This window comes from Rutilus rutilus (assembly GCF_951802725.1).
Source record: "Rutilus rutilus genome assembly, chromosome: 1".
Lineage (NCBI taxonomy): Eukaryota > Metazoa > Chordata > Actinopteri > Cypriniformes > Leuciscidae > Rutilus > Rutilus rutilus.
The window spans coordinates 74489645-74516653 of NC_140209.1; the positions used below are offsets into that span (position 1 = coordinate 74489645).

At 39.3% G+C, this 27009-nt stretch overlaps 1 protein-coding gene and 1 long non-coding RNA gene across 4 annotated transcripts in view; both read left to right on the forward strand.

Annotated features, from left to right (window-relative positions):
- The window catches only part of LOC311305800 (uncharacterized protein), a 1224369-nt gene that overhangs the window by 1125213 nt on the left and 72147 nt on the right, over positions 1-27009 (forward strand). The window lies entirely within an intron of this gene.
- LOC311306043 lies at positions 16719-24532 on the forward strand. 3 transcript variants are annotated; one of them, XR_014630118.1, is made up of 7 exons: positions 16719-16787; positions 21111-21146; positions 21307-21371; positions 21643-21698; positions 22042-22122; positions 22548-22658; positions 23210-24532. It is a non-coding gene; the product is annotated as an uncharacterized lncRNA (long non-coding RNA). The 3 variants fall into 3 exon arrangements; XR_014630119.1 differs by lacking the exon at positions 16719-16787 and having other exon boundaries at positions 20816-21146; positions 23210-24531; XR_014630120.1 differs by lacking the exon at positions 16719-16787 and having other exon boundaries at positions 20816-21146; positions 22082-22122; positions 23210-24531.

Below are 27009 nucleotides of genomic sequence, written 5' to 3' on the forward strand. Positions count from 1 at the left end.
TAGGTTAACGTTAGAGCGAGCGGCCATGCCAGACGGATAATCCTCTTCACATGTTTAACTAATCAAATTCTGTTGCATTTTATTGCGGCAGTTTGAAAAGGGCGGCTGAAACACTTAGCCTATACAGATAAACGCCAAACGCTGGTGTTTTTCTTTAAACAAATTTGTTTAGGCTTTAAAATAAATATTGTTTATGGGCTAATTAATGCCACAATAATTTATTTATTTTATTTGTTTCTTTGAATACCATTGAATATTTTCATTGAATGCATTGAATATTTGCTATGCACCGCTATGCCATCCTCCCATAGAAAGACACGTTAAGAGCCACCTATTTTCTTTATAATAAAGGGTTTCTATGAAAGGAAAACGCTTAATTAAATGCATTGCGTTCATATTCTTTATCACTGAAGCTTTTTCTTTATTATAAGGGTGTATTATTCCATTAAAAAAGGACTGTTTATAAGGTGACAATCCGTTATACATCTTGAATATTTTTGTATTGTATTGTATCTTCTGTTATAAACACGAAGATTGACATTTCGTTAAACAAAATAAGAACACAAGGTGTAAAAAAAATAAACAAATTAGGCTATGTTCTGTTAGATGTTCTGTTAATTATATCTCTAGTTAATGAAGATATAGCCTATTAACAATCATTCATAATCATTACTTTTACGAAGTGGACGAGCGGAGCGGAATATTCAGAAATGCGCTCTCCACTCAGGAGCTCTGATCGGAACAAACCCGAACCTCACTGTCTGCTGAACTTGCACAGAAACATCAAAATATAACCAGCTTTTTAAAATGGTTTTTAAAACTAAACACTATTTTAGCACAAATTATGAGCTTATTGGCGATTTTTTTTATAATTATTGACAAAATTAGAATATAGTAAAAGTTTTTTTTTTTTTTTTTGAAACTTTTGGGTGGGCTTGTTGAAAAGTGGGGCCGTGCCTGAGCTACAGGACATCGTCTTCCAAAACATAACCTGCGCGAAAGAGAGAAAAAAAATGAATGCGTCATTGTACCCAGCACTTCTGAAAATGCACTTCCGAATGCGTCTCTGTCCCCAGCACATTTCAAACCAAACTGACGCCCATGACTGTATGTGTGCTTTTGTGTATCATTAGGAGTGTCTGAAAGATGTAAACAGTGAGAGATCGTGTGGCTGGTAGTGGCCGCAAACATGCAGCGAGAGATCGTGTGGCTGGTGCGACGCTTATTCGCTTAGCCACGAGCGCGCTCCCATATGGGTAAAAAGAGCAAATAAAAAAACAGATAAGATGAGAAATGGGCAAATAAGATATGTATTGCACTGTATGTGTGCTTTTGTGTATCATTAGGAGTGTCTGATAGATGTAATCAACAGTGAGAGATTGTGTGGCTGGTATGGCTGGCGCAAAGCTAATAGAGCAACGAGCGCGCACTCCCATTTACGGGTAAAAAGAGCGAATAAATAAAGTTTAAGATTTAGTTGAGAAATAGGTAAATAAGATATGTATTGCACTGTCTTTGTGCTCTCGTGTATCATTAGGAGTGTCTGAAAGATGTAAACAGTGAGAGATCGTGTGGCTGGTAGTGACCGAACAGCGAGAGATCGTGTGGCTGGTGCGACGCTTCGCTTAGCCACGAGCGCGCTCCCTTACGGGTAAAAAGAGCAAAAAAAAACAAACAAAAAAACAGATAAGATGACAAATAGGTAAATAAAATATGTATTGCACTGTATGTGTGCTTTTGTGTATCATTAGGGGTGTCTGATAAATGTAAACAGTGAGAGATTGTGTGGCTGGTGTGGCCGGCGCGAAGCTAACAGAGCCACGAGCACGCACTCCCATATACGGGTAAAAAGAGCGAATAAAAAATAAGATTTAGTTGAGAAATAGGTAAATAAGATATGTATTGCACTGTCTTTGTGCTCTCGTGTATCATTATGAGTGTCTGAAAGATGTAAACAGTGAGAGATCGTGTGGCTGGTAGTGGCCGTAAACAGCGAGAGATCGTGTGGCTGGTGCGACGCTTCGCTTAGCCACGAGCGCGCTCCCTTACGGGGAAAAAGAGCAAATAAAAAAACAGATAAGATGAGAAATAGGTAAATAAGATATGTATTGCACTGTATGTGTGCTTTTGTGTATCATTAGGGGTGTCTGATAGATGTAAACAGTGAGAGATTGTGTGGCTGGTGTGGCTGGTATGGCCGGCGCGACGCTAACAGAGCCACGACCGCGCACTCCCATATACGGGTAAAAAGAGCGAATAAAAAATAAGATTTAGTTGAGAAATAGGTAAATAAGATATGTATTGTGTAGCAGGTATTAACTCACTATCGGACCAGAAAAAATTAAATCAGAAGACTGCACGGTACGTAAAAGGAGGTAGTGGTGATACTGAGTAACAGGCGGAGACAGAAGGTAAGTTGAACCAATAACACTTTACTTTTAGTTCAGTGATTTTCTTTAGTGTTATTTTTTTTCTCAATCACATAAACAAGGTACAATATAAAAACAAACAAAACAAACAAAACAAATAACTATACCCTGGGTGCACCCTTTGAATAAATCAGTAATCACAATCCCAATCAAGGTATTCAATAAAACACAACTTGGAGAAACAATCAGCAGTGGCTGTACATTTAACCCACTGAATTCAGTACTTCAAATTCAAATGAAATAACAATTTGAATATTGATCAGTCTTTTACTCTCAATTGGGTTCTTGAGATGTTTCAGTCCCAGAAAAAAAAATATCAGTCTCTGTAAATGGGTTCTCTTACTTATCTCAGGAAGAAATAATAGAACTGAAAACGGTCCTTTCCTCTAAGCTCGTGATCCTTTCAATCGAAGTGGGAGGCTCGCCATCAATTAATGAAATCCATCTTGAACAAAAAACATTCACACAGAAAAAAAAAACCTGGCCTGATCACAGGCCAGAATATGCATTCAATATTGTATCTTAAATGATGTTAACATTTAAATATAACGCAGAAAACATATACAATACATACATGAATACCATCATCATAGTAAATGACATTATATTCAATTACCTGTTCACTCACGTCTCTCTTTTTTTTTCACAGGCACACGCACTCACTCAGTGGTGAACACTTAATACACCATGCGGTCTGACACAACCACACTGCAAATAAACAATCCAACCCATACAACATCACAATATAACCAGATTTTGTCTCATATGCATAAAACAAATAAACCATTATCACATCCAATGTGTTGTCATTCGTTTTTTTTAAGGCTAATCATAACATTTGGTAAACTCACCGAGTTAACATGTAACCTCTGAAATGCCCGATCGGCACAATCACACTGGATCCTCTAATATCTCGTGGTTACCCTCCGCTTTATTCGGGGGGGGGTTTTGTGAACTTTGAACAGTGTAAAGAACATATGTTTCTATGTTTTTGCACATTTCTCCGTCACTCTGCATCTGCTTTCTAACGTGATCTGCGCGACGCGATCAGTAAGCAAGGAGGCGGGGCTAACAACCCAGCACTCTGATTTGTTGTTTGTTACTTCTGAACTCCAATCAAATATACATATATTTATATAGATGTATTTTTATATAGATGTATTTTTTATATATGAATAATCATATTATATTCAAGTAGCATACAAATAAATAATATTTGTAAATCTTATTTAACAAGGGTTACACTTTCCCCCCCTGAAATCATGCAAGTCCCTTTGCATGCGCTGAGTGGCTGATTAGTTACTACTTTGGGTGAACCGTCAGGTAAAATGGAAAGGGAACCTGGATTTTCAACACCATTGAGGGAGCTAACAAGGGCAGTGTTTAACCCCTGAAACAAAGATTGTACAACATAAGACAGGGGATTTCCAAGCTGAAAGTATTTAAGTCTCTCAGGTTCCTCTCTCTGCCTACTAGAGCGTCTGAGTGGAATATCCGAATTATGCCCCTCAGTTTCTGACTGTTGTTCTCTCCCTTCAACAGGAACATCTGAGATTTCAGCAACATTTGTCACTTCAACTTCATCTTCACTTCGAACAGGTAGGTCTTTTTCTGTTTCAGTTGGGTCTTTATCAGGTATATTACTTGCTTCAGGAACTCCTAGAACATCAACAGGTGAATCGTCAACTGGAGTATCAACAGGTAAGTATTTGTCCGGAGCATCAACAGGTGAGTCGTCAACTGGACAGTCAACATCTGGGGGTTCTTGGTTAGTTGAGTCAGCATCAGGAGAAACATCCTCAGTTTCCTTTGATCTACAGTTATCATTGATTGTAGAGAACCTTACTGTTTCCACAACTGGAATTGCACTATACCTTCCATTAAAACCTTCATCCTCCGAATCTGCGAATGAGTCATCATCATCAGGTGGTGGAATACCAGGGTTCTGACGCGTTCTGGGTTTAGAAGTAGGTTTGGTCAAGGTAGGGCTTAAGATTTCTGGTACTGGCAAAAACCCACAAGGGAGCAGAAGGTCTCTGTGAAGCACCCGAAGAGGACCATCCTTGCTCTCAGGACGGACTGTGTAGACTGGCAAGTCAGCTGCTCGCTTTACTACTACATACACCTCGGACTCCCACTTGTCTGCTAATTTGTGCTTACCACGCAGCCGAACATTTCTCACCAACACTCGATCATTGACTTCCAAGGAGGAATTTGTCACATGTCTGTCAAACCTGGTTTTGTTCCGCTCTGCACTCTTTAATGCTCTACGGGAGGCAAGTGAATAGCTTTCTTCTAGATGAGACCTTAGATGCTTGACATATTCGGAATGGGATTTTTGTGGACTGTCCTGATATGGCAACCCAAAGGCAAGGTCAACAGGCAACCGAGGCTGGCGCCCAAACATCAATTCATAGGGGGTAAACCCTGTAACTTCGTGCTTCGTGCAATTATATGCATGAACTAATGGCTTGACGAAATCTTTCCAATGGGTTTTGTCCTTCTCTTCTAATGTGCCAAGCATATTCAGCAGGGTCCTGTTGAAACGTTCCACAGGATTTCCCCTAGGATGGTAAGGTGTTGTTCTAATTTTCTTAATTCCTGATATCTCACAAAGTTCTTTGATTGTGTGCGACTCAAAATCTGGGCCCTGATCACTATGAAGGCGTTCGGGAAACCCGTAGTGCACAATTAAGTTTTCCCAAAGACACTTTGCTACTGTCCTCGCCTTTTGATTTGGGGTAGGGACTGCCACAGCATACTTAGTGAAAAAATCTGTGATCACTAAGATGTCTCTCGTATTGCTTCTGTCTGGTTCTAATGAAAGGAAATCCATACAAACTAATTGTAATGGTCTGGTGACCTGGATGTTGACCAAGGGTGCAGCTTTTTGAGGTAAGGACTTCCTTCGCACACACCGACCACAAGTCCTGACCTTCTGTTCCACTTCAGAAGCCATTTTTGGCCAGTAGAACCGGGACCTGACCAGATCCAAAGTTCTCTCCATCCCCATGTGACCCATGTGGTCATGTAAACTGCTCATCACAGAGGATCTTAGTTCTTCAGGGAGCACTAGCTGGTAAGTGGTGGAATCCTTGTCTTTCCGTCTCCTGTAAAGTACTCCGTCCTTTAACTCAAAGCGGTCCCACTCTTTTAAGAAATAGGGAAGACCAGGAAGTTCCTTCCTTACTGTTGGTGAAGGTTTTTCTCCCAACTCCAAATGCAAAATCACCTCTCGAAGAACTGGATCGGCTCTTTGTTTGTCATAGAGGTCTTTTGAAAGGTGAGGTATAACAGGTAAACAATCAGAACTACCCTCTTGTTCATAACAGTCGGGAACAGCATTGGGACATATTGCAAGGGAGCTTACGAGAGCAATGCCTGGACCAACATCAGCTGACTGCCTAACCAAGTGCTTCTCATAAATAGCCTGGACTACATCATCCGGGGTACTGACAGAATCTTCAGTGTTTGTAAGCTGATGCTGTATGAACTGTTGGATCCTTTCGTGCTCCTTTTGGGACAAGGGATTTTCTGGAAAAGGCTCTTGAGGTCGCCTTGAAAGGCTATCCGCGTCGATGTTCAGCTTGCCTGCTCTGTATTGCAACTTGAAAGAAAAAGTGGAAAGAGCTGCAAGCCACCGATAACTAGTAGCATCCAATCTTGCAGTGGTAAGAACATGCGTGAGAGGGTTGCTATCTGTAATGACAGTAAATTGACTGCCATAAAGGTAATCGCTAAACTTTTCCGTTACTGCCCATTTGAGAGCAAGGAATTCAAGTTTGTGAGCGGGATACCTTGACTCACTGTGCGACAGCCCTCTGCTCGCAAATGCAATTGCACGCATCTGCCCACCTTGTTCTTGATACAGGGCAGCTCCCAACCCTTTGGTGCTGGCGTCTGTATGGAGAAAGTAGGGGAGTTTGGGATCAGCATAACCCAGGACAGGTGCGCTAGTAAGCTTTCCGATAATCGACTGAAAAGCTTCCTCACATAGGGGCGTCCAACGACTCCCAAAGGGCTCCTTAGGATTGTAGTACTGACCCTTTTTGTCACTCTTTTTTCCACTTTTCCTTAACGGTGGATATCCAGACGTAAGATCATTGAGTGGTTTCACAATTCTCGAATAATCCTTAATGAACCGGCGATAGTAGCCGGAAAAGCCCAAAAATGACCTCAACTCTTTTAGGTTCTGGGGACTCGGCCAGGTTTTTAATGTTTGTATCTTTTCGGGATCTGTCTCAACTCCATGCTCCGACACAATGTGTCCCAGATAGCGAACGGAGGTTTGGAAAAATTTACATTTCTCCAAAGAAAGTTTCAATCCGTACTCTTTGAGGCGAGATAGAACATTTAATAGCCGTCTCTCATGCTCCTCTGGAGTGTCAGAGAATATTATCAGGTCGTCCAAAAAGACCAGCACTTCCTTCAGATTAATGTCCCCCATACACTTCTCCATTAATCTTTGGAAAGTACTTGGTGCGTTGGTGACACCTTGGGGCATACGATTGAATTCCCAAAACCCCAATGGGCAGACAAAGGCAGTTTTGGGTTTGTCAGACTCCTCAACTTCTATCTGATAATATCCCGATTTCAAATCTAGTACGGAAAACCATTTAGAACCGGTCAGAGCAGAAAAAGTTTCCTCAAGATTGGGGAGTGCATACGCATCCTTCACTGTCTGGAGGTTTAACTTCCTATAATCAATACACAGCCGTATATCTCCGTTTTTCTTTCTCACCACCACTATGGGTGAGGAAAAGGGTGACTCGGACTCTTGTATGACTCCACTAGCTAGAAGGTCACGTAGATGCTTGCGGACCGCCTCAACATCTTGTGGGTGGATTGGCCGTGCTCGGTGTTTAAAAGGGGTCTCATTGTTCAGAGTTATGCGATGTTTTACCTTCTGGGTGTGCCCAAAGTCTAAGTCGTGCTGACTGAAAACTTCTGGCATTTCTCTGAGCTTTTTAGTGATACGGTCCTTCCATTCCTGTGGCAATGGGGACTCACCAAAATTTAAGGTGAAATTGAGCTCCTGAGCAGGTAGGTGCTTGCCTACAGAGGTGTTTGGAGGAGGAAGTACTGATTTGATCGCATGGAGTTCTGCTACTATACACCTTGGTGGGATAGCTATCTCATGTTCGGTTTCATTTGTGAGGACCACTGGTAAATGGTAAGGCCGAGTTTTAGAGAGGGAGAGTAGGCAGCGTTTCACAAATACTCCACCAGGCAAAGATGAGTTAGATGGATGGTCCACCACAACACACTTTTCAGCTCCACAGGGCACTGCAACGGAACCTTCCACAACTACTGTCTGACCTGCAGCCATGACCTCAGGCACTTTACTTTTCAACCGCACAGGACCCAGAATACCATTTGTGTTTTGTTTCCATCTTGTTTCAAGTGTCTTCAAAACCACTCTGTAACCAAATGAAGTTGGTTGGTATGTTGGGGAATTTGCATTCGAATGTTGTTCATAGAGAACATCCAAGGTGTTTGTCCCTATTAAAACCAAGGGTTGATTGTGAGATTTCACATCAGGTACTACTAGGGCTACGGTAGGCACCTCAACACTCGCACCCAGAAACTCCTCAGGAAAGGTAATGTCTACTTCTATATAGCCTTCATATGGGACAGACAGACCATTGGCACATTCTACTTCCAAGATGTCATTGATGGAGTTAATGGGGTACTCTGAGAGATGCTGCTCATAAAAGGACTTGGGGACTGTTGTGACTTGTGACCCAGTATCCAATAAACAATGACACTCTTCACCGGCAATGCTGACCTTCGCAATGCACCTAGCACCGACTAAACCTTTTGGCAGGCTAGAACTTTGCTTACTAGAAGATTGACATTTGCTTGAAACATGTTTAGTAGTGGGACGATTTGCTTTAACTTCAGCCCCTGTCTGTCCCACAACAAGAGCTGGCTCTAGTTTAAATCAGGATTGGCAGTGGGGTTCTGAGCGTCCCACTGAAGCTGCTTCTCTTTTAGGAGCTTGCGTTTGTTAGTGACAAGAGCAGGGTTAGGTTCAGAAGTGCAAGAAGATGCAACGTGGCCATCTTCGCCACATTTAAAACAGTACCATGGTCTCGGCCTGCCTGTTGGTTTCTTATTGACTGGATTTGCACTCGCATTGCCAGCAGTTCCTATCTTCAGTTTGCACTGATTGTCTACTGCTTCTTGTGATAGGAATTTCTTCTGGGTCTTTGGCTTGGTCATAAGATTGGCTAACTGACTTTGTAGCTTAGCAATCTGTTTCTTGAGCTCCTGTGTTTCAGTTGCAAGTGAAACCACTCCCGGAGCTTCCCTTTGCTCAAGTTCTGCTGAGACCCACGTTCTTTGGGAATGCATCAGAGCTCTCTGTTTAGAAGACCCAAGATGCTGCTTCATACGAGTGACCTTTGCTGTATGTTTGTCTTCTTCTGTGCGTAGCATGAGCAGAAACTGCGCAAAAGAAGGAGGACGGTTGCGCTTCTGCTCTAGCTGCAGATCAGTAATCAATTCATTATCCCAGCAACCTCTACAAAACTGCTTGAGGAGGTGCCGGTCTGCCTCTTCAGGAGTTATTCCACCTCTTTTGATAGTCGCCCTCAAGGCTGTCTGCAATCTATAAAGGTAAGCGGATGGTTTCTCACCAGCATCCTGTAGGGTATTCATAAATCTCGCAAGGAGCTCATCCCCATCTTCAACAATGCCAAAAGCAGAATCTAGCAACTGAAGGTAAGCTGAGGATGGAGCTTCAGGGCTTAGATGCTTTATAACATCGGCTGCAGGTGGCAGAAGACTGTCCACTATCTTCCTGGACACATGCAGATCAGATAAGCCAGGGTCTTTCAGAACAAGCTCAACACTGGAGCGCCAAGTGTCATAATCAACCTCATTTCCAGGTCTAGGACATTTACCAGAGAACACCCTGAGCCTTGCCTGTACAGGCCCTTGGGCAGCCGCTTCACCACTCCTCACAACGTGTTCAACAATGAATTTCTGAACTTCAGGTGGATTTAGTATTTGTTGAGAGGTAAGGAGAGGTGGGGCATTCGATTTAATAGGCGTGGGCTGTGACTGTGGTTCATCTACCTGACTTGGTTTAACAGGTGCTGCTCCAACACACACGCCAGGGAGTTTTCGAGGTGAATGGCCATTAGGGTTTCCGTCTCCAGCCTCAAGATCAGTGGATGCTGGTGTGAGTTCTGCACTCATTTGAGAAAGCATTTGGCTCAACACTGCTTCAAATTTGGTTCCACTCAGTTTAGCTATTTCTTTCAGTCCTTCAAGGTAAGATTGAGTGACACTACTGCCCAATTGCTGTGTAAAGACTCTAGATAATGCCCTCACGTGGTAAGTGATACCTGGATCACTGGACAGTTGGTGAGTATAGGGTAGCTGGGGTTCTAGCATTTCCAACGCTTGACCACTGTTATATTCAATTATTGCGCTCTGGTAAAATTCTGATTGTTTGTCACTAATGAAAATGGTTCTGTCAAAAGAACCATAGCTTTTCAAGATGTCAATTAACTCATCATCACTCTCGGTTTTAGTCAAGCCACTAACAATCACAGAGTTTGGAACTTTAATACCCTCTGCCTCAACGATCTCCATTTCTTTTCTTTTTTTCTTTTTTTTTGAAGGATCAAAAGATGCAAATTTAATCTCAACTGTTAATACTCAGCAACAGCGCCACCTCCTGGCTGGCTCGCCACAGTTGTAGCAGGTATTAACTCACTATCGGACCAGAAAAAATTAAATCAGAAGACTGCACGGTACGTAAAAGGAGGTAGTGGTGATACTGAGTAACAGGCGGAGACAGAAGGTAAGTTGAACCAATAACACTTTACTTTTAGTTCAGTGATTTTCTTTAGTGTTATTTTTTTTCTCAATCACATAAACAAGGTGCAATATAAAAACAAACAAAACAAACAAAACAAATAACTATACCCTGGGTGCACCCTTTGAATAAATCAGTAATCACAATCCCAATCAAGGTATTCAATAAAACACAACTTGGAGAAACAATCAGCAGTGGCTGTACATTTAACCCACTGAATTCAGTACTTCAAATTCAAATGAAATAACAATTTGAATATTGATCAGTCTTTTACTCTCAATTGGGTTCTTGAGATGTTTCAGTCCCAGAAAAAAAAATATCAGTCTCTGTAAATGGGTTCTCTTACTTATCTCAGGAAGAAATAATAGAACTGAAAACGGTCCTTTCCTCTAAGCTCGTGATCCTTTCAATCGAAGTGGGAGGCTCGCCATCAATTAATGAAATCCATCTTGAACAAAAAACATTCACACAGAAAAAAAAAACCTGGCCTGATCACAGGCCAGAATATGCATTCAATATTGTATCTTAAATGATGTTAACATTTAAATATAACGCAGAAAACATATACAATACATACATGAATACCATCATCATAGTAAATGACATTATATTCAATTACCTGTTCACTCACGTCTCTCTTTTTTTTCACAGGCACACGCACTCACTCAGTGGTGAACACTTAATACACCATGCGGTCTGACACAACCACACTGCAAATAAACAATCCAACCCATACAACATCACAATATAACCAGATTTTGTCTCATATGCATAAAACAAATAAACCATTATCACATCCAATGTGTTGTCATTCGTTTTTTTTAAGGCTAATCATAACATTTGGTAAACTCACCGAGTTAACATGTAACCTCTGAAATGCCCGATCGGCACAATCACACTGGATCCTCTAATATCTCGTGGTTACCCTCCGCTTTATTCGGGGGGGGGGTTTTGTGAACTTTGAACAGTGTAAAGAACATATGTTTCTATGTTTTTGCTCTCTCGCGTCAGATCACATTTCTCCGTCACTCTGCATCTGCTTTCTAACGTGATCTGCGCGACGCGATCAGTAAGCAAGGAGGCGGGGCTAACAACCCAGCACTCTGATTTGTTGTTTGTTACTTCTGAACTCCAATCAAATATACATATATTTATATAGATGTATTTTTATATAGATGTATTTTTTATATATGAATAATCATATTATATTCAAGTAGCATACAAATAAATAATATTTGTAAATCTTATTTAACAAGGGTTACACTATGGTTACCCTCCGCTTTATTCGGGGGGGGTTTTTGTGAACTTTGAACAGTGTAAAGAACATATGTTTCTATGTTTTTGCTCTCTCGCGTCAGATCACATTTCTCCGTCACTCTGCATCTGCTTTCTAACGTGATCTGCGCGACGCGATCAGTAAGCAAGGAGGCGGGGCTAACAACCCAGCACTCTGATTTGTTGTTTGTTACTTCTGAACTCCAATCAAATATACATATATTTATATAGATGTATTTTTATATAGATGTATTTTTTATATATGAATAATCATATTATATTCAAGTAGCATACAAATAAATAATATTTGTAAATCTTATTTAACAAGGGTTACAATTGCACTGTCTTTGTGCTCTCGTGTATCATTAGGAGTGCCTGAAAGATGTTAAACAGTGAGAGATCGCGTGGCTGGTAGTGGCCGTAAACAGCGAGAGATCGTGTGGCTGGTGCGACGCTTCGTTGAATCGCTTAGCCACGAGCGCGCTCCCATACGGGGAAAAAGTGCAAATAAAAAAAAACAGATAAGATGAGAAATAGGTAAATAAGATATGTATTGCACTGTATGTGTGCTTTTGTGTATCATTAGGAGTGTCTGATAGATGTAAACAGTGAGAGATTGTGTGGCTGGTCTGGCCGGCGCGATCCACGAGACGCGCGCTGCATTTGATTGTTTTTTTAAACCTTACATATTGTGTAAGTTCGAGTGGCCGGTGTTACGGTTTATCTGGTGACCGTGTTAACTGGTGACCAACTTCCGTTCATCCGCTGCAGTGAGCAGATTCGTCGATTCTGAAAGCACAAACTGACGCGATATTTAGCTGTCTAATAAACGCAGACTTGCTCGTTACATGCCTTTCGTATTCTTGTAAAGATGACAAAGTATTGCTATGATCTAAAAAAAAAAAAAAGTAATGTTTCCACGGGTTTCAAACGCGCGCAGAAAAGTGCTCCGTGAGAACACCGTGATAAACATGTTGAGCTATCTCACTACTACCTGTCCGAATCAAAACAATGTGCCAATTTTAACTTGTGACCTCTGTGTGTTTCCTATTACAAAAACTCACCATGGCGTTATTTTAGAAAATGTATACTACATGATTTATGATTTCAAAGCACATTACATGGACTCTGTAGTCAGACAATGGTACATAATTGTGGCTACTACAGTTGTATAGCAACTGCTATGGTTAAACTGGTTATTAATGAAAACATGGTTCTGTGTCGTCAGATACTAGCTGATGTCTCAGGTGATGAATATAATAAACGTTATTTGCATGTTGCTTTCAACGTTATTTTATCCTAAAATTAATTTAGAAACATGTGACTTCATTTACTTTGTCGTTGTAATACTGAATGAAATGTAAACGTCAAATTGTAGTCGCAATTATAATACACATTAACTGGTAACTTGTCACTTGCGTTCAATAGCTCTATATAAACAATATAAACTATGTCCTGTAGTCGAAACGTTTCACATACATGCTACTGTGTGAACGTTTTACCTTGTGACTTACGTAGGCGATATATCAATTATTAAAAAATAAATATATATATAAAATCGATATTTTCTGTTTGGGAATATATTGCACAAAAGCAGTCGATAAGTAGCCTAAATGAGGGACCGGTTTGATCATATGAAAATACAATTAGAATACAATACAACATCAGCTTGATGCAGAATTGGAATTATGTAATTGTACAGTTACAAATAATTAACGTGATTCTCCAGCAACAACGTTGCTAATGCTATAGTTTAGGCTAAATTATGAATGGTTTGATTATATGATTAGAAAAATCACACTGTCACAAGTAAGGAATCCCATTCACATAGCTAAACACTGGTATTGCATAGCGACGCCCCGTAGCCTATAACACCATATGTTGTGATCCAGTGGTTTACTGACAAACATTCTTACATTGGCAGGCTTCCCACATACATTTGTTTTACCAATTGTAAAAAAAAAAAAAAAAAAAACAGGAAAAAACCTATCCAGGAGAACCCTTGAAGTGTAGCCCATTTAAAGAACACCAAAAACACTATAGGCTACGAATAGTCATCATTTGTAAACTGACACAAATGTGAGATGGGTCATTTTGCCCATTGAACATCTTAGCCACAATGTTTACATATGACCACCTCCGATGCAAAAGCCTCTAAAAGCCACCTTAATGAGATAATAATTCTGAGTGAATGCTCTCCGCACATAGTATACGTTTATTAAATGCTTTCACTTCAAACTCACTATATCCCAGCCTCAGCCCATTTAGAAATGTCGGTACTTAGGTAGAAACCTATACATAGGAGCCTGATAAAAAATTTTATATTAAAGAAAAACGTTAGACGGACTTAGGGGCTTCATAAAGGTAATGGTCACATTTACCAACATTTTCAGTCAATGCTCGACAAAATGTGTCTCTACAAAATACAGTGGGTTTGTACAAGATTCCACTCTCAGTCGGAGACATAGTCAGGTGTTGAAGTTCTTTACATTACTTGGACATACACACACACAAAAAACAGTCTTTGAATTGCTTTTGTTAAGCGTGGATGCACAACAAGACAGAGAAGCAGAGAGAGAAACATCTGAGTAAGAGACAAGAATAGGTTAAGAAGGAGAGTCATAGATGGATCAGGACAAGGGATAAGAACAGTTGGAGGGCAGGAGTAAGAATGTGTGCCAGACTGCATCTTTATGTTTTTCCCCCTTATGTGGAACCTATGAAAGCTTTTTTATTGAATTGAACATATAAAAGGGTAATTGTATATTTTTCTGTCAGATTTCAGACTGTTTTTCGCTCAATTCCTATTTTATATCTCACATTCTGCCTTTTGTCTGGTGTTTTTCTTTTAGCAGAGAGAAAAAGTCAGAATTTTGAAATAAAACGCACAATTACTCATTTTTTATTCATGGCGGGAAATAGCTTCCATAGTAACCAACAGCCATTTATGTTAGATTTGTTGTTGATCAAAGGCAGCAATGTTATGTTTTCATTTAAGTCAAAGCTTCATGTAAAGCTTTTACTACACCGACTCCAGTACTACTTTTCCCATATGCAGAATATGCGTTCTGTGTAGGGCACTAACTAAGGGGGCACCATCAACACCCATATGGGCCCTATCAACACTCCGACACCCCCAAAAAGCAGGTTTCGGACTGTACATTCAGGTAATGACTCACTTTTAGATAGTATGTTGTAAAGCTGAACACATTAAATAGTCAACAAACAATTAGAGAGGCTTAAAGAAAAAAGAAAAAAAACCTATGGATTTCGTATTGTCTGCAGGTAGAAGTGAAACATGACAAATAATGCAGTTTTCATAATGCCATCAATTGTTTTTTATTTACACATTGCGCTTTGAGTAGCCTATATGGTCATGATCAATCGGAAACTTGTGTTTTGACAGACTGATTCCATTTTTAGTCGGGGTTTGCTATATTTTGATAGTTAGCTTATATAACAGTTTTTTTCCCCCCTTTATTTAACAAAATAAATCATTGTTGTTTTGGCGGGAAAAAATAAGATTGTGCTAACTGTAATGCAGGTGTGTCCGTGTAAAGAAACAAAAGTAGGCTGTTTGACCTAAATGGAGTGTATAAGAAAAGGTACTTTAATTAATAAACACTTGTTATCAATTGTACAAACATTTTTAATTGTTTACTTACAATAATAACAAGTAGTATTTTGACCTGAGAATAAACTTGACATTCCATTAACTGCTATAATCACATCACATGACATAGCTGACAAGTTAACTTTACAATGTAATCTTTTGAAGCGACTACAATATGACGTTTACATTTCATTCAGTATTAAAACGACACATTAAAAAGTCACATGTTTCTAAATTAATTTTAGGATAAAATAACGTTGAAAGCAACATGCAAATAACGTTATTATATTCATCACCTGAGACATCAGCTAGTATCTGACGACACAGAACCATGTTTTCATTAATAACCAGTTTAACCATAGCAGTTGTTATACAACTGTAGTAGCCACAATTATGTACCATTGTCTGACTACAGAGTCCATGTAATGTGCTTTGAAATCATAAACCATGTAGTATACATCCCAGCAAACACAGAACGTTCCCCTAACGTTCCCGTTTGGTTCCCATTTGGTTATTTTTTTGGGAACCAAACAAGAACGTTCTGGGAACGTTCCCTGTAGGTTATTTTTAGGATCTATGTTTATAACATTAAGGGAACGTTCCCAGAACGTTCCCTGTAGGTTATTTTTAGGTCTAAATTTATAACCTAAAGAGAACGTTCTGGGAACGTTCCCTGCAGGTTGTTATTTAATAACCTAAAGAGAACCTTCCCAGAACGTTTCCTGCAGGTTATTTTTAGGTTTTATTTTTATAACCTAAAGAGAACCTTCCCAGAACGTTTCCTGCAGGTTATTTTTAGGTTTTATTTTTATAACCTAAAGAGAACCTTCCCAGAACGTTCCCTGCAGGTTATTTTTAGGTTTTATTTTTATAACCTAAAGAGAACCTTCCCAGAACGTTTCCTGCAGGTTATTTTTAGGTTTTATTTTTATAACCTAAAGAGAACCTTCCCAGAACGTTTCCTGCAGGTTATTTTTAGGTTTTATTTTTATAACCTAAAGAGAACCTTCCCAGAACGTTCCCTGTAGGTTATTTTTAGGTTTAATTTTTATAACCTAAAGAGAACCTTCCCAGAACGTTCCCTGTAGGTTATTTTTAGGTTTAATTTTTATAACCTAAAGAGAACCTTCCCAGAACGTTCCCTGTAGGTTATTTTTAGGTTTAATTTTTATAACCTAAAGAGAACCTTCCCAGAACGTTCCCTGTAGGTTATTTTTAGGTTTAATTTTTATAACCTAAAGAGAACCTTCCCAGAACGTTTCCTTGCAGGTTTTAGGTTTTATTTTTATAACCTAAAGAGAACGTTCTGAGAACGTTCTCTGCAGGTTATTATTTTAATATCACTTACTATTAACAGGCAGATTCAACTGACAACGTCGTCAGTACGGTCCCCTAAGGTTATAAGATAACCAACAACGTTCAGATCTATTCGCAATAACTTTTTATTATTGATATTTTAAATTATGTTATATATTTTAATTCTATATGTTAAATGCTGCGTGACTTTGAAGTGTTTTAATGCGCATGCGCGTGATCAAACACTGGAGCACGTGCGCTGCGCAAGAGCAGATGGAAACGTCATCGACAGCTGACAAACAACAAACCTCCCGTCTCTCGCTGTTGGTTTCACTGCTTTCAGGTAAGTTTAGACAACAAAATCTATCAAATAATACACACAAACGCCCCTGACACATTTCTTACGTGTAATTGACATGCTTCTGTTAAATATTTATTTAAAAAAAATGGTTTTATGTCTTTGAAAAAGTCCGTTAGCATCTACGCTAGCTAACCGTTTTCAAAAGACAACGTTAGGCCTAAGGCCGTGTGTCCACCAAAGCGTTTTTACTCGCGGCTGGCGTGTGTTTTCAATTGTTTTCAATGGGAGCGCCGCGTTTTTAAAACGCCATGAGCGCAGCGAGGCGCTGAGCGTCTTTTTCACGCTGAAGCGCCGAGCGTTCGGCGTTTTTTACTGGTCGCAGAGAGTTGAAGAATGTTCAACTTTGGGTAAAACGCTGCGCTCATCACTGTCACTTTTTACCCAACCGACCAATCACAGTGGAGGAGGGGCGGGACTAAAACCACACCGACCAACTGTCACATTCTGATTGTACAACGACATCAACTAGCAGAGCTAAACGGGGAAAAAAATGGATGAAAAATTTATATTGCTGGTCTCCGAACATAGTTGTCTTTACCAGATGACATCCCCGGATTACCACAACGTCAATTTGAAAAACAGTGCTTGGAGTAACATTTCATCGGCGATGTGTCTATCAGGTAAGCGGCAGTCAGCTAGACAGCTGATCAGTGGGGGGACGGGCAGGCTAGCTACATTTCTATAACGCCGGTAATCAGAATATTCTCATTGTTGTTTCACAAAATCTCTAATCTTTTTGTTCTTACAAATTTCAGTTGAAAAATGTCGTAAAAAATGGAAATACTTGAGGGACACTTTCAAAAGAGAGAAAAACGAGGAGAAAGAGAGAAAGAAGTCAGGTTCAGGGGCAGCAGCAGGCAGTCGGAGGTGGAAATATATGTCCATCCTCAGCTTCCTGGAGCCATATATAACAAATAGGGACACCTCTAGCAATCTGAATACATCTGATGAGGATATCAGTGTAGTAGCTCTCCTTGAGTCTATGGTAACACCAGTGGAGGTATAGTGTAGAATACTATGTGAACCCCAATGTTAATGTTAAACTGCAGCTATATCTGTTTTAATTGTGTAATAAGTGCTGCTATATCTGTAAAAATAATTGTAAGATTGACATGTTAAATGAAAGGCAATTGTTAGTATTTCTTTCAAAGGAAGGAATTATTATTTATGTCAAAGGAATGAATTACTATTATTATTAGTAGGCTATACTTAATATCTGTGTGTGTGTGTGTGTATATATATATATATATATGTATGTATATATGTGTGTGTGTGTGTGTGTGTGTGTGTATGTATGTACATATACTTTAAAAAGAATATAATTTTCTGATTTGTCCCCCACAGACATCAGATGAGAGCACACAGTCCCTGACCCAGTTCAATACCACACAATCCGGATCTCCTGACTCCCAAAATGTACCACCACTCTGCACACCTGAAATATCTCGCCGTACTCTTGCTCCAAAGAGAAGGGCTGAGCAAGATATTACCGAGTACCAGCGCTGTGTGCTGAACGCCATCAGTAACAACAAGCCAGACGAGGAAGAGCAGTTTCTTTTAAGTTTAGTTGGTGCCTTAAGACGACTTCCCCCACGCAATCGTTCTGAGGTTAAACTTAAATTCCAACAAATATTACATGACGCAGAATTTAACAATTAATAAAACACTATCATGCACACATCAACGAACATACAGACAGACACATACACACACAAAAATAACATTTGAAATAGACACACCAAATTACTTCATATGTAAAACAAACAATTTTTTATAAGGCAGTTTAATGTATTTATCAATCTGTACATGAAAATTTATCATTAAAATAATTATTAAAAGCATTCATCTTTTCCAGTCTTTTATTTTCCTCTTGATTTAGACTACTAATTTATTGTATTCGTTATGTGCAGCTTGTTAGTGAAAGGAAATATGCTCATTTTCTGAGGTTATGGGTGGCTCTTAAAAGAGCCTTTTTTTACTTTTAATTGGTGGTGGTCCTGGATGGTACTGATGGCAGTGGTCCTGATGGTGGTGGGAGTAATTATGAGGCATTAGATGACAGAATGCTGCCATTCAACTTCACCTGCTGGAGAGGAGACGTAGGTGGTGTACCTTTGCCTTATTTCCAGTGCTTCCCTAGAGGCATTGTTGCTGCCTGCTCGCTGGATGGGCTGCATGGCAAACTGTGGCTCTGATGGCAGGGGGGCACAACTTACTTCCTCTTCATCAGCATCCTCATACCGTAGGAAATTGTGAAGGATGCAAGTGGCCTTCACCACTGCATCTGCCACTTTTGGTGAGACACCAAGCACTCTGTGGTAGAGTCTCCATTGGGCAGCAAGTATCCCAAATGTGCACTCCACCATCCGTCTCGCACGGGAAAGACGGTAATTAAACACACGCTTCTCTCTGTCGAGGTGTTTTCCTGGGTAGGGTCGGAGAAGGTTTCTCTTCAGAGGAAAAGCCTCGTCACCCACAAACACATGTGGCACAGGCTGGGGGTCTTCTGAACCTGGTAATGGTGCATCCTCTGGTAGGTCGAGCATTCCATGTTGGAGAGCCTTGCCAAATTCGGAGGCACAGAGGGTCCCGCCGTCACTGCTTTTCCCGTATGCCCCCACATCCACCATCCGGAAAAGGTACCGGGCATCAACCACTGCTAGAAGGACTATGGAGAAGCTTCCTTTATAATTGAAATACATGGACCCTGTTGAAGATGGGGCCTGTATTGTAATGTGCTTCCCATCGATTGCTCCCAGACAGTTGGGGAAGTTCCACAGCCTATGGAAGTCTTCAGCAATCCTCTTCCAGTGATGTTGTTCAGGGAAGGGCATGTATTCCTGGACCAAGAGTGACCATATTGCCTCACACACTTCTTTTACCACCCTTGCCACTGTGCAGTAACCCACCCTGTAACTAAAAGCGATAGATCGGAATGAGTCTCCTGTTGACAGATATCTGAAATAAATACAGAAAAAAGTTGCAAAGGGCAATTAGTTATACATTAAATAAAACATCAATTTAAATCATACTATCATTAGTTATAAATTCAATTAGACTTCTACCCTATTTATATTATGCTTATTTATATAAAAGTATATTAAATTGTAAATGTGTTTGGATGTGTAAAATATCTTCAGTAGCTATCAATGAATCATAAATACAAGAAAGAAGTAAAATAAGATATGTTACCATATATGCAGTGATGAATGTACGAAACTAACGTTAAATAAATAAATGTCTACATGTAGCCTACAATTTTGAGTCACTTGTAACATTAACGTTACTTTATTTGAGCTTTTTTTCTGCTATTTTACTCCCACTATAGCAAAGAGACAAACAATGCATTTTTTTTACTTCACTACATTCACTTACAAAAGACTTTTCATTTTCAGCTCAATAACACAAAATATCACTTGAAATAATTTCGGAATGGCCTTATAAGTTATGCACTTACCTCAGACAAATGCAAAGACGTTCTTCCGAGCTGATGGCCTCCCGGTAGTTTGTGTCTCTCTTCGAAATAGAAGGTCCAATTTTCCGGAACAACATCTCAAACTGTGTCCTGCTCATCCGAAAATACTCCTTGAACCGGCTGCCGTCCAACTTTAATTCTTGGACCAGACGATGGTACTCTCCGAGATGTTTTCTCGCTCTCAAGATATCATGAACCCACATAGACCGGCGCGTCCGTCCTCTCTGTCTACGTGGTTCAGCCATCCCTTCATCCAAAGCAAGGACCAAAGCAAGTACTCTACATTGTGTCGACATTTTTAGACAAATTATCTGCGAAATCAGTTACAAGTAAACTGTGCCGCGGATACTCTGTATCATAGCAACGAAGCGTCTCAACAAAAAAAAACGCTGCACTGCCAAAACGCTCTCAAGCGCCCACAGATGAGCGTTTTTAGCAGAGCGCCTAGCGTTTTCAGCTGACTAAAAACGCTTTGGTGGACACACGGCCTAAGTTACGTTAAGTTGAGGTCTTATTTATGAAATTTTGGGTTTTTGTTGCCTTTGGCTTGCTCAGTTGGGGATACTTAATTTACTTAATTTAATGAATTAATCATGCTGTGAAGCTGCTTTGATACAATCTGTATTGTGAAAAGCGCTATATAAATAAAGTTGACTTGACTTGACTTGACTTAAACACATATTTAGTGTAGATAACAGTTTTTGATAGTTTTGCTGGTAATTTGTCAATGGGAAGTAAGCTAATTTATTTAGGCTAACCTAAAAGAATGCACTGTATTGTTAACTTAATCAGTGACGTCACTTACCAATATTGCTAAAATGTGATTTCAGAATAGCGAGAGAAAAAATAAAACTCTACAACAAGGGGTGAGTTATTGTTTAATCATGATGATAATTCCATATGCATTTATTTCACAATATATTATCTTAAGATGCATTTCTCCTCTGTTCTAGCTTGGTTCCTTGTAATAAACCTATCACATGTAATATTTTTGGCTCTGTGACAAACAGCATGTTATGTTCCTAGATCATCATGCTGTGATGGCCTGCTGCACTCCCTGTCCAAGAAAATCTCTATGAACCATATGACTAGTAAGCAAAACCACCTCAAACATGCAGTGCACTGCTGTTCAAAGGTTTGGGGTCTGTATGATTTATGCTTTTGAAATAAGTCTCACATTTTAAAATCATTAACCCCAAGTTTTTTCAGTGAGATTGTCCTTGAGAAGCCTGTAAGCTAAATAATCAGCTAAATAATAGGCGACTAATACAATATTATAATGGTCATAGTTATAATAATTCATTTAACTATTATGATAACATGATATCCTGATGATTACTATATTTTATTTTATTTCTTTAGGTCTGTTTTGAATTATGTTGGCCAATGAGACTGACACCATACTGTCCAACTCAAAGGTATTTATGTATTTTTTTTATTGATCAATACTGAAATTCTTTGTACTTTTAAATGCTGTTCAGGGGGTCGACAACTTTAGGCAGTTATTTTTCACAGATTTATTTATTTAATGTTTATTTGACAGGGACAAATGCATGGAACATTGCTTTATAAAAAATACAAAGTAGATGCCATGCATACATGTTTATAGCCATGACTAATTTGCAACCCCTTGGTATCTTGGGCAGCTGTGGCTCATACTCTTAGCCTTTAAAAATGTTTGAATTGATATCCCCAATGCAATATCAGGGGGTAAATATATCAGTAGAGTTCTTAAAGTTATGGCTTTGCTCTTGTTACCAGATGAGATAAAATCCCTATTGTTTGGCCCTGTATTCTTCAGGACAAGACCTTGATGCCATCCACAGTCAGTAGATGAAGAAGGTGAGTTTAGCCGAATTCAGTTCTTTCACTTTTTTTTTACAGACACGTGCACGCAAAATGAAGTCAAAATGGCGAGTTTCCTCTTGTCTTGTGTTTTAAACAGAAAGAAAACGGATGCGTGTCATTTATATTAGTTCTGCGCATTCGTCTTAAAGGGACAGCAGCCTAACGTACCCGCAGCTGTTTGTGTCGCCAATGGTGATCAAACATCAAAAGAGAAAATGACTTGTAGCTTTAGCAAAGATACATTAATTTTATAGTTATTTTATTTTTACACTGAAGACTTATTTTACATTTTGATAAATCAATTTCTGTACCTGATAAGTTAGATTTAACTGAAAAACATAATGCACTGCTTATTTCAACTGTGTTTTTCTTCTATTGTATTTATCTATGCTTGTTATCTATTGTAATTTTCTATGCAGGTTCACTCCTCTACAAAATCCCCCCAATAGGGGTTATGCGGAGCGCCCAGCGGTTGAACCGGAAAGAGGTCTAAGCATTTCCGCTTTTCACTTCCGTACACATCTGCAGCGGTAGGTGATCTCTGAGTTTGCTGTTAATTTTTGCTTATTACACTAAAATTCTTACTTCTGTTTTAATTAAAATGTCACGAAGGCTAAAATATCAGAAAAGGGAACATCCGAACAGCAGTTTTTGTTGTGTGCCGGTCTGCTCTATGTCGGGGAAAATGAGTAGTACAAATAGGTTCTGTACTCATAAAGTGACCTCAACATCAGCGGTAGCATTAGCCATCAGGCAAGTGTTATTTAAATAAACTCCTGATGTACTTACAAACTTTCCAATGCCTCGTTTAATGAGTACAGAACCTATTTGTACTACTGTAGTAGTTTGGTACCATTCTGGGCATTATTAGTGGGGTAATTTACCAGATACAAACCTGGAGCCATTAGCGCATGCACTAAACCATACGGCTGATATCTCTAAATAAACTCTAAATTTTTCAATATCGTGCAGCCCTAATATTGAGCATATCTTAAAGTGAACCTGGAATGATAATTTGTGATACCAGATGAGATGTATGTATGATAGATTTTGAACTGTACTATTTTTTTTTTTATTTCAGGTTTTCTGGGATCCCAGCGGAAGGCATCAAGGCATCAGACGTTGGCCTGGACAGATGCACCTGTAAACTACACCGACCTTTGCTTTTGCATGGATGGCTGATTATTACCATGTTCTGTGAGGGTTTCATTATAGCAAAACTGAGCACCTGTGACAGTGGAATTTGTAGGTGTAAAGTCACAGAGATTAAAAAAAAAAAAATGATAGCAGTTTCAAACTTTTTTTCACTTTCTTTCTCATAAACAACACAGCAGTTACAGGTTTTCAAACTCTTCATTGGAGGTGAGACTTATACATAAAAGGTAGAGCGAATTCGCAGGTCAGAGTTCACTAGACTTAAATATTATTTTCTCTGTTTTTTATTTGACTTCAGAGAGAGAGGCTTAATGGGTACCCTTACCCCTATATAAAACATTCCTTTTTTGATTTGTAGTCTGAAATAATAAATAGTGCAATATAAATAAATGCAATGTAGTGTTTTGAAATATATAAATTTTTCTATACACATTGATGCTGAAATATCTGAATAAATACATGATACCAGCAGCGCTCGTGCTCTCATATCTCCTACAGCTTGTGACACACAATCCCACCTCACTCTTTTCATTTGCTCCAGATGAATATTAATGCCATTACAGGGCTTGAATTTTGGCATGGGATTGTGTGTCCATGTAACACGTTGTCTTTTTATTTTCTTGTTAAATTTGCAGATGGTGTTGGGAGTTTAAATGTTTTGAGCAGTGTGAAGATTGGCACATTCATGTATATTGTATATAAATAAATACTTTTTCAACTTTTTAGCCGAAGTTATAGGCTACAGTTTGCAAAAGATAGTTTTAATTAAAATGTTTGTGCAGTTTTATTTATTGAAATATTTTCATGTTTGAAATATTAAATGTAAATTACTGTTCCTGAATACATTTTGCTAACGCTGTTTTTAATGACTTATTTTAGGTTGATAATTAAACAATGAATCAACAAAAACATGGATTGTGTGCTGATTTATTTATTTAATACAAACTGATTGATTTACTTATTAATGATAGTTTCTGTAAATTCAATTTATTGTAATAATATATTCATAGGATTCTTAAGTGTTTGAACAATAAACAATGTAGAATATGTTTGTAGACCTATAATTTGTGTACAGGCATATCAGGATGTGTAGACGTTAGGAGAACGTTCCGAGAACCTTCCGGGAACGTTCTGGGAACCTTTCGGCAACGTTCCGGGAACGTTCCCCTAACCTTCCGGGAACGTTACGAGAACCTTGCGGGAACCTTTCGGGAACGTTCTGGGAACCTTTCGGCAACGTTCCGGGAACGTTCCCCTAACCTATAGGGAACGTTCTATTAACGTAAAGAAAACTTTCCTGGCTAACCAATAGGGAACGTTCTTGGGAACGTTCTGGGAACCAAAAACTAACGTTCCCAGAACGTTAAATTGTTAGCTGGGATTTTCTAAAATAACGCCATGGTGAGTTTTTGTAATAGGAAACACACAGAGGTCACAAGTTAAAATTGGCACATTGTTTTGATTCGGACAGGTAGTAGTGAGATAGCTCAACATGTTTATCACGGTGTTCTCACGGAGCTCTTTTCTGCGCGCGTTCGAAACCCGTGGAAAGATTACTTTTTTTTTTTTTTTTTTAGATCATAGCAATACTTTGTCATCTTTACAAGAATACGAAAGGCATGTAACGAGCAAGTCTGCGTTTATTAGACAGCTTAATATCGCGTCAGTTTGTGCTTTCAGAATCGACGAATCTGCTCACTGCAGCGGATGAACGGAAGTTGGTCACCAGTTAACACGGTCACCAGATAAACCGTAACACCGGCGCATATATCCGTGACTGGTCGAGTGGCCGGCGCATATAAAGCAGTGGCAGGCGCATATATCCGTGACTGGTCGAGTGGCCGGCGCATATAAAGCAGTGGCAGGCGCATATATCTGTGACTGGTCGAGTGGCAGGCGCATATATCCGTGACTGGTCGAGTGGTATGGGGTGAGATTTCGGTCACAATTCTGCGCGCGCAAGATCACATTTTGAGCGTGGAAAAGGGCGTTTCGCACGCGCGTGAACTGAGTTTTGTGGAGAAATGTTCGTCTCGCAGATAAGAAAATATTGCGAGCGAACGAAAATCAATTTTGCATTTAAAATAAGTATTTGGATGTGCGCGGACGTTCTCTTTCGCGTGTGCAAAGTTTCACTTTCTTGCTCCTTTCATACCAGCCGTGAGCGCTCTCTAAGCGCAGACGGTTCGCTTGCTCAACACAACCCAGCGTTACAATATGCCATAATGCCAGCCAATCAGAGATGAGACTGCTAAATTCTGATTGGCTGGCTTGAAAACCAATCACAAGACTCCCTGCATCACCTACTGCGGAAGAGAACTGCACAATAACAGCACATAAGTTGTTATGCAGTAACAAGTTGTTATGCAGCTTATACTAATCAATTTTGTGGCATTCAGACCACACTCCTATTCAGAAAGCTGGACAAGCAGTACATCAACACACCTTTCCTTTTATTTGGCCGCACAGTAGTGGGAGCAGGACAGCCTCCTTCCACACCTTCATCTGTCAAACAAAGTAATAACAACAATTTCGATTAGTTGTTCAGCCCTACTGTTAAATAAACAAATGCACATATGCATTTGGACATCGACCAAACCTAATAGGCCACAGCCACTTACAAATGCAAATACAGCCTTCATGAAGACTCACAACAATTAATATCAATCCCAATGTATGGATTTACACACAGTACATCAACACACCTTGAATTTATCTTGCAAATCAATTTCCATCAAAGTGTCTATGGGAATTAGGGTTGCACGAAATTGACAAAATGTGATATTGGAATATTGATCATGAATATTGTGATAACGATATTAATTTAGATATTCTTAAACATATGTAAAAACACAAAAGTTGATTGGCCCCATTTCTGATATTTTTCGCCTCCGATCTCCATTTTTTCGTTGTCTCCCAGAGCCACGCTCATCATGTGGTGTTCTATAGGGCATGTTGCCCTGTCACGTGCATGTGACAGGGCAACTGGCCAATGAAACAATTACTCTAAATCGAATACAACTAAGCCACACAGTCAACGGACGCATCTCTCCACAAAATAAACGAAATATTGCATACTTTCTGCAACATTTTCATATGATATTGCACAACGTGATATTGCAATAATGATAGTGAGTCAATATATTGTGCACCACGAATAGGAAGACACCGAAACACCCAAACAATGTCCTAAAATATGGGCAAACACAGGCATTATTGAAGTAATGAAACAGCAGCAGTTCATGGAATTTGATGATTCATATAATCGTTTTAAAATGTATATACAGTGGTGGCCAAAATCAGTAGAACGGTTAGATTTTTTAATGTTTTAAAAGAAGACTTCCGGTCTCCAAGGCTCCAAGGCTTTATTTGATCCAAAATACAGCAAAAAACAGTAAAATTGTGAAATATTTTTACAATAAAAAAAAAACTGTTTTCTATTTGATTATATTTTTAAACGTAATTAATTTCTGTGATCAAAGCTGCATTTTCAGCATCATTACTCCAGTCTTCTGTGTCACATGATACTTCAGAAATCATTCTAATATGATGATTTGATGCTCAAGAAACATTTATATATATATATTGGCAGAAGCTTTTATCCTAAGCAACTTACAGTGCATTTACAGGGACAATCCCCCTGGAGCCCCTGGAGTAAAGTACCTTCACTGCCTTGCTCACGGACACACTGTGTAATTTATTATTATTATTAATGTTGAAAACAGT